Raw genomic sequence first — 9,059 nt, 5'->3', positions numbered from 1 at the left:
TATTTATATTCAAAATAAACATGCAAGGCACTATCAACCAATTTGGTTACAAGCCCTAAACACATATCTTCATCATGTTAGCCCAGTGATCACGTGATTTGTAACAAGTAATAAATATTTATAATGAAGATCAAACCTAGACTAACTATTATCACGACGAAAAGGTAAGCGCACCTATCGAACAATAGTATAGTCATGACAAGATTGGGATATCGTACCCAAGGGAACGAAAAGTACTAGTAATAACTATCTTTTTATTATCTAGCCTAAGAATAAAAGGGGTTTGTTTTAATTTACTAATTATTTAAACTAAGAACGCACAGAGAAAAGAATTGGGGAATTGCTTTTGGAAAATCGATTGACTTAAGACAATACCTAAGGAAAAATCCACCTAGACTTTACTTGTTATTCTGGCTCCGAACAGGACGACTTATTCATTTAACTTGTTCTGTAGAGATCCATAAGTTATGTTATTATCCTTATTCAAGACTAATAACATCTAATCCTTAGATTGAATAACCGAAACTTTTCTCTAATTAACACTCTAGGGTTGCATTAACTCGATCTATGGATCCCCTTATTAGGTTTCACCCTAATCCAAAAAAATCTTATCACCCTATTTCTAGGCGCGTAATCAACTCCGCTTAATTATGGCAGATGTACTCTTAGACAGGGTCTATTCCTCCTCTGACTAAGAGCGTGTCTTGAATCAGTATCCTGGGATATCAAAACAAGAATTAAGAACACATAATTAAGAACAAGTTAAATATTTATCATACGATTCAGAAAATAATAACAAGATTCGTCTTAGGTTTCATTCCCCTTAGGTATTTAGGGGATTTAGTTCATAACTAAATAAGAAAACATCTCAGAAGAATAAAGAATACAAAACATAAAGAAAACCCAAAACTCCTGAAGGGGGATTGAGGAGAGATCTTCAGTCTTGATGATGAATCCAGCTTCTGAGATGGATCAATCGGCTTCCTTAGGGTAATTCGTTACCCCTCTTCTCCATCTTTCTTTCTCTCCTCCTCTAATGTGTATTTTTAGGCTTTGGAATGCCTCGAAACCCTCCAAAGTGGACTTTTTTGAATTGGACTTAACTTGGGCTCGGCAGGGACATGCCCGTGTGACACGGCCGTGTGACGTAATTGCCAGGTCGTGTTCGATCCATTAAATTGCACACGGCCATGTGGGTCAATGGCCAGGCCGTGTGAATCGTGAAAGCCTTAGTCGACACCCTCGAAAGACACGGGCGTGTGAGCTGCCCGTGTGGCTGGGCTTAGGCTGTGTCATCTTCTCGATTTGGTCCGTCTTATACCTTTTTAGCTTGTTTTTGGCTCCTTTTGACTTTTGGTGCTCTCCTGAGTACAAAACATGAAATTAAAGCATTAGGAGCATCGAATTCACCAATTTTAATGAGAAATCATCTATAAAATGCATTTAACATGGGGTAAAAATATGTATAATTTATGGTTTATCAAATACCCCCACACTTAAGCATTTGCTTGTCCTCAAGCAAAATTCTTAACTCATAATCAAAATAAATTCTTCTCAACTTATAATTCTTATCGATAATATCTCAAAATAATCCATAGGTAATCATACATTGAGAGTTCAACTAAAAGAACATAAAAGTTTCAAACATTCCAAGTTGAGTATTTTATTCATGCAAACATGGGTGTCTCCCCTCATCTAAGTAATTACCTTTGATTTAGAATATCACAGAGTTTCATATCCTCACTACAGATTCACTCAAATCACTCGAGGTGTTTAAGGATAATAAATGAAGCACTCAATAGTCAATAATGAAAACTCATTACCATAGGCTTGCATGAAAATCAAATCTCTACCACTATAATTTAAGATGATACATCAATCAAAAGGTCTTAAGAGGGTTGTAATGAGGTTTAGTTAGGGGGTGTGGTCACAAGCTGAAAGAAAGGGTTAGAATCTAGATTGAATTGAAAAATTGTCTAACTAGAAAAAGAGTTAACCTTCACTTGCGTACAACAGAGCTTTTTCTCAGAATATGGAATTACTAATATGTATACATAGTTTTTCTTTTTTAAGAACAAGTTAAATAAAGAAGAAAAACATAGCTAAGCAACTTTTCCAACTCAGATCTGGACAAAAATAGGGATCAAATTAATTTGGGGGATTTCAACAATAATGGGTTAATGGTTAATATTAAGGGTAATACAAGGAATGGCTTGTTAGGCTCAAGGGGGTTTACTAGGGGTTAATCGTGGAGGTAGGCTTTTCATGGCATGAGTGGGTTAATCCTAAGTGCCTTAATCATTTTGATATATCAAATCAAATGGTGTGGCCTCGACATGCATAATCAAGCAAGTTCTAGAATAATAGTTCAATACTGACGCACTCAAAGCAATAATAAAAATGAGCATGAAAAGATGAATAAATGCTTAAAAGGCTCAAAAATCTCACAAAAATTATGGCTTTTTGATGTTTAGACTTGTGAATTCTAATTCAAAGTAATACCTAGACTTGGGGAAACAACCTATGATTTTAATTTCTTAAAAATCAACTTATCATGCTTGATTCTCGAATGTCTTAAAGTTTAAATAACCAATGCATAAATCCCTATGTTTTAATTCAAGATATATCAATCAAAATCATAAATCAATTAAAATTTATCCTAAATATGATATGAGAGTTTTTTATGAGAACAAGGTGATTATTCAAGGATTTTTTTTCTGATAGTGAAATAAATACCCCCCACACTTAAGATGGCCCTCAATGTACAAAGATAGATGTTAGAGAATAAAAATAAGATAGGGAGAGAAGTGAAACTTCCTGTATGATGAATTCCTCAAACTTAAAGTTTTGGAGAGTGATCGGTTTGAGAGTAGAGGAGGATACTCCGGCAGTCGTAGAGGTTCATTAGGCCATAAGTCCTACGCCAAAAGAATATTATATCTAGTGGTAGCTATGGTTGTGGTCGAGCAGGACATGACAGTCGTGGAGAACCTTCCCCGATGGAGTTGTAGTTCCTATATGATGATGAGCTTAGGAGTTCTATATAACTGTGATAAAATCAGGAACTTTTTAGGGGATATTAAGAAGTATAAGGATTCGAAAAGAAATAACCAAAATAAAGAATAAAAATAAAATTCTAAAATCTAATAAAAATAATAGAAATAGTTTCAATAATAAGTAAAAAAAAGAAAATAATAAATAAATATTTCTAAACATCTTCATCGCTGGATGGTTCGCGAGGCGGGACTGGTGATGAGATGGGAAGGTGCTGACAACTCTGCTGTAGAGTAGCATCAATGTTGTCAAATTGTTGAAAACACTAAAGCTTGAATCAGGTGAGGTGCTCAGAGATGTTAGCATATGAAGTTGCCACATGAACTGGACGAGAAAGTGGTGGTGGCTGAGAATAGGGATCAGGGAGATTTCGACTAGGGCTTTGGAAAGGAATAGGAAAATGAGAAGTTATTTGCTTATATAGGGGAGGGCCACACGGCCTAGGGCCATGCCTGTGTCCTTATGAGGTTGAGCCCGTGTGTTTCGAATTTTGCAATTTTAGTTCGTGCTTGGCTACTATCTCACGCCCGTGTTTCTTGGGCGTGTGTGGTACACAGGCATATGGCACGGTCATGCCTAGCTGTGTTCGCTTCTCCCCCACCCATGTTAAGGTACCACGCCCGTGTATTGTTGTCCACGACTTAATGGCACGGGCGTGTCTCACGCCTGTGTCGAAGAAACAGAATCGAGCCTTGTCTCTGGCACGCCTGTGGGTTTCTATTCCCACGCCCGTGTGTGTATCAAATTCACCCATGGCCATGTCGCATGGCCGTGGGGATTTATCGCATTTCGTGTTTTGGGGAAATCATTTACCCTATTTTCTCACGGTCATATCTCATGGCCATGTTTCCCTCCGTGTTGGTTCACACGGCTGTAAGCACGACCGTGTTACAAGCCTTGTGGTGCTAGGAATATGTGCTTCAAATACTCTGTTAGTGACCTAAATGTTTAAAATTTGAATTTGAAATAATTTAAAATGGTTAGTACTCGGGTTGCCTCCCGAGAAATGCTTGTTTATAGTATAAGCTCGACTGTTACCTTGTTAGTATACTCAGGGCGGTTTGTGGAGTCGTAGCTCCTCTCCATCGAATTTAAAATCCTCACCATTATAAAGTTTGAGACGTCGTATGTTTACTTTGAAAGTACCATATGATGGGTGATTTACCTCTATCGTGCCATATGGATGAACAGATTGAATTACGAAGGGTCCTGGCCATCGTGATTTTAATTTCCCGGGAAACAATTTGAGTCTTGAGTTGTATAGTAAGACAAGATCCCCAACTTCAAAATGTTTCCGTTGTTTTAAACAAACATCATGGTGCCGCTTTTTTATTTCCTTATATAGGCGTGAATTTTCGTATGCATTGGCTCGCCATTCATCTAGTTCTTTCAGCTGCATCAACCTATTTTTTCTGTAAGTTCAGGATCAAGGTTTAGAAATTTAATAGCCCAAAAAGCTTTATGCTCTAGTTCGAATGGAAGATGACAACTTTTGCCATAAACAAGTCTGTAAGGTGATGTCCCTATAGGAGTCTTAAAAGCGGTTCTGTAAGCCAATAAGGCATCGTCTATTTTTGTTGCCCAGTCTTTTCTGTTTGATTCTACCATTTTTTCAAGGTTCCGTTTGAGTTCTCGGTTTGCTACTTCAGCTTGTCCATTAGTTTGAGGATGGTATGGGGTGGACGTTCTATGATGAACTCCATATTTCTTGAGGGTTTTTTCAAATTGGGTATTACAAAAATGAGTGCCCCTGTCGCTGATAATTGCTCTAGGTGTTTCGAATCTCGAAAAGAGTTTTTAAGGAAACGTACTACCACTCTAGCATCATTAGTAGGTAGAGCTTGAGCTTCTACCCATTTGGACATGTAGTCAACTGCTACTAAGATATATTTATTTCCAAATGAACTGGGGAATGGGCCCATGAAATCGATACCCCACACATCAAGTATTTCACAAGAAAGCATATAGTTTTGAGTCATTTCATCAAGTTTAGATATGTGACCTGTCCGTTGGCATTTGTCACATAAAGTAACATACCTGATAGCGTCTTTGAATAACGAAGGCCAATAAAAACCTGATTCAAGTATTTTGTGTACGGTCTTTGTTCCACTATAGTGCCCTCCGGTTGGCCCTGAGTGGTAGTGTTCCAATATTTTTGATATTTCTAATCCTGTAACGCATCTTCTAATGACTTGATCTGCACATCTGCGAAACAGAAATGGATCGTCCCAAAAGTAGTTTTTTACATCATTAAAGAATCGCTTCTTTTGCTGGTGTGTAACCCTTTTGGGATAATGTTAGCAGCTAAAAAATTCACGATGTCTGCAAACCAAGGTACCTCGAAGTCAGATATAGCGAAAAATTGTTCTTCAGGGAACGAATCATTTATTTCAATGTCATTTAGTTCTCTGGTATTGGTTTTCTCAGCCTAGATAGATGGTCAACCGCTAGATTTTCAGCTCCTTTCTTGTCTTGAATTTCCAAGTCAAATTCCTACAAAAGGAGAATCCATCAGATGAGTCAAGGTTTTGCATCGGTTTTAGTTAAAAGATAGCGAAGGGCAGAATGGTCAGTGTAAACAACAACTTTAGACAATATGAGATATGATCGAAATTTCTCAAAAGCGAAAACCACAGCTAGCAACTCTTTTTCCGTAGTAGTATAGTTTTCTTGTGCAGCCGTTAAGGTTTTGCTGGCGTAATAGATAGGTTGAAAATGCTTATCTCTTCGCTGTCCCAGTACTGCACCTACTGCAAAATCACTCGCATCACACATTAGTTCAAATGGCAAGTTCCAATCATGTGCAATTATAATTGGAGCATTAATTAATTTATCCTTTAGAGTATTAAATGCTTCTAAACATTTCTGATTGAAGTTAAAAGGTATATCTGTTTCTAGCAATTTAGTTAAAGGCTTAGCTATTTTAGAAAAATCCTTTAATGAATCTTCTATAAAAACCAGCATGTCTTAAAAAACTTCTAATAGCCTTAACTGAACTAGGAGGTGGTAATTTCTCGATTGTTTCTACTTTAGATTTATCCACCTCAATCCCTTTACTAGAAATTTTATGCCCTAGTACAATACTTTCTTGAACCATGAAGTGGCATTTCTCCCAGTTAAGCACAAGGTTTGTTTCTTCACATCTTATTAAAACTTGTTTTAATTTTTAAGGCAAAGATGGAAAGAGTTACCAAATACTGAAAAATCATCCATGAAGACTTCCATGATATCTTCTACGAGTTCGTCGAATATAGCTATCATACAGCGCTGAAAAGTAGCAGGGGCATTACATACTCCAAAAGGCATTCTACGATAAGTGAACGTACCATATGGGCATGTGAATGTCGTCTTTTCTTGATCTTCAGGAGCTATTGGGATTTGGAAGTAACCAGAGAGCCCGTCTAGGAAGCAGTAATACATGTGTCCGGATAATCTTTCTAACATTTGGTCAATGAATGGCAAGGGAAAGTGATCTTTTCTTGTGGCGTCATTTAGTTTCCTGTAGTCTATGCAAACTCTCCATCCTGTAACCGTTCTTGTTGGGATTAGCTCATTTTTTTCGTTGGTCATAACCGTCATGCCTCCTTTCTTGGGGACAACCTGCACTGGACTTACCCAAGAACTGTCAAAAATAGGATAAATAATTCCAACATCTAGTAGTTTAATTACCTCGGCTTTTACAACTTCCTTCATGTTGGGGTTCAGACGTCTTTGAGCTTGCACACATGGTTTGTATTCATCTTCCATTAAAATTTTGTGGGTGCAAAAAGAATGACTGATTCCTTTAATGTCCAAAATTTTCCAAGCTATGGCCTTCTTATGTTCTTTTAATACTTGGATTAATTCCTCTTTCTCCTTGGGTTGCAAATTAGAAGCAATAATAACTGGTAATGTAGAATTATTTCCAAGGAATGCATATTCTAAATGGTTTGGTAATTGTTTAAGTTCCAGTTTGGGAGGCTCCTCAATCGAGGGTTTTTGCTTAAGTTCATCGTTGATCTTAATGCCCTCGTATTCTACTTTTCTTGACGGATGGTTATTAGGTTCCTCACCTATCTCCTCGTCTTGAGCTGGACACGGCTCTGTCATCTCCTCCTGTACAATTTCCTGAAAAGAATCTTGAGTAATATGATCAATAGAGTCAATGAAATAACATGAACCATCTTGTTCCCTAGAAAATCTCATAGCATCATAAATTTCAAAGATCATTTCCTCGTCACCTAATATAAGGACCAATTTACCGTCACCCACGTCAATCACAGCTCTAGCAGTGACTAGGAATGGGTGCCCTAAAATTAAGGGTACTTCCACATCTTCATCCATGTCAAGCACAACAAAATCAACAGGAAAGATAAATTTATCTACTTTTACGAGTACGTCTTCTATAATACCCTTGGGATATTTAACAGATCTATCGGCTAATTGAATACTCATTCTAGTGGGTTTAGGTTCCCCAAAGACCAAGCTGTTTGAACATTTTATAGCGCATTAAATTAATACTAGTGCCTAAATTAGCTAGTGCTTTTTCAATATTAAGATTACCAACTAAGCTAGGGATAGTAAAACTTCTTGGATCTTTTAGTTTGGTTGGAAGCTTATTTTGGAGTATGGCGGAGCATTGCTCGTTGAGTTCTACTGTAGATAAGTCCTCAAACTTACTTTTATTTGTTAAAAGCTCCTTTAAAAATTTTGCGTATGTAGGCATCTGCGAGATAGCTTCAACAAAAGGTAAATTGATATGTAATTGCTTAAAAAGTTCAAGAAATTACCGAATTATGCATCAATGCGATCTTTTTTTAATTTTGCTGGATATGGAACCGGTGGTGAATATTCCTCTGGTCCTAGTTTGTCACTATTTTCGGGTTTTTCTTCCCTCCTTTCACTTTCCACGGTTTCTTGTGCTAACTTATTTTCGGATTCCGCTAACACTTTCCCACTCCTTAATGTAACTACTTTGACATGCTCTCTTTATTTGGTATTACTAAGTAAATTTCCTGGTGGTCTTTTCGAGGTTAGTTGAGAAAGCTGGCTTATCTGAATTTCGAGTCCTTGGATCGATGCTTGTTGATTCTTAAGTGCTGTCTCAGTATTTTGAAAACAGGTTTCGGATACTAATATGAATTTTGAGAGCATCTCTTCAAGGTTTGGCTTCTTCTATTGTTGATAAGGTGGCTGTTGAAAACCCTGAGGATTTTGTGGCTTTGGATTTCCTTGACCTCCCCAGGAAAAATTTGGGTGGTTCCTCCAACCTACATTATAAGTATTACTGTATGGGTTATTTTGAGATCTAAAGTTATTATTACCCATATAGTTGAGTTGTTCTTCTTTAGTTGTAGGATTGAAGGATTGGTATTCTGTATGCACACCTCCTCCTCTTGAGTCACACCTCATTACTAGATGCACCTGCGTAGAACCAAGAAAACTATCAATCTTTTCATTGAAAAGTTCTTCCTGATTAAAGATCATGGTAACTGAATCGATGTTATAGACAGCGGCTGTTTTCGTTGGCTATGTCCTCATAACTTTCCACTGATAGTTATTTAGTGACATCTCCTCTATAAATTCGTAGGCATCTTTTGGTGTTTTATTGTTGATGGTTCTGCCAGCAGCTACGTCAACCATTTGCTGAGTCGAGGGATTCAGACCATTGTGGAATGTTTGTACTTGAAGCCAAAGTGGTAACTCATGGTGAGGGCACCTTCTCAATAAGTCCTTGTATCTCTCCCATGCACCGTAAAGTGTTTCTAAATCCATCTGCACAAAAGAAGAAATATCATTACATAATTTAGTCGTTTTAGCCGGCGAAAAATATTTTAGTAAAAATTTCTCAGTCATTTGTTCCCAAGTAGTGATAGACCCTCGTGGTAACGAGTTCAACCACTGTTTAGCTTTGTTTCTCAGTGAAAAGGGAAATAACCGAAGACGAATGGCATCATCAGAAACGCCATTGATTTTGAATGTATCACAAAATTCAAGAAAATTTGCCAAGTGCGTGTTGGGATCCT

At 37.4% G+C, this 9,059-nt stretch overlaps 1 non-coding gene across 1 annotated transcript; it reads left to right on the top strand.

Moving 5' to 3' along the window:
* The first annotated feature begins 8,734 nt into the window (after window positions 1-8,734).
* On the top strand, window positions 8,735-8,841 carry LOC128292284 (small nucleolar RNA R71). The gene has a single exon (XR_008282269.1). It is a non-coding gene; the product is annotated as a small nucleolar RNA R71 (small nucleolar RNA).
* Window positions 8,842-9,059: the final 218 nt, after the last annotated feature.

This window comes from Gossypium arboreum, chromosome 4, assembly GCF_025698485.1.
Source record: "Gossypium arboreum isolate Shixiya-1 chromosome 4, ASM2569848v2, whole genome shotgun sequence".
Taxonomy (NCBI): Eukaryota; Viridiplantae; Streptophyta; class Magnoliopsida; order Malvales; family Malvaceae; genus Gossypium; species Gossypium arboreum.
The sequence above is the reverse complement of the archived record's forward strand: the minus strand, read 5'-3'. Positions and strand labels throughout refer to the sequence as shown.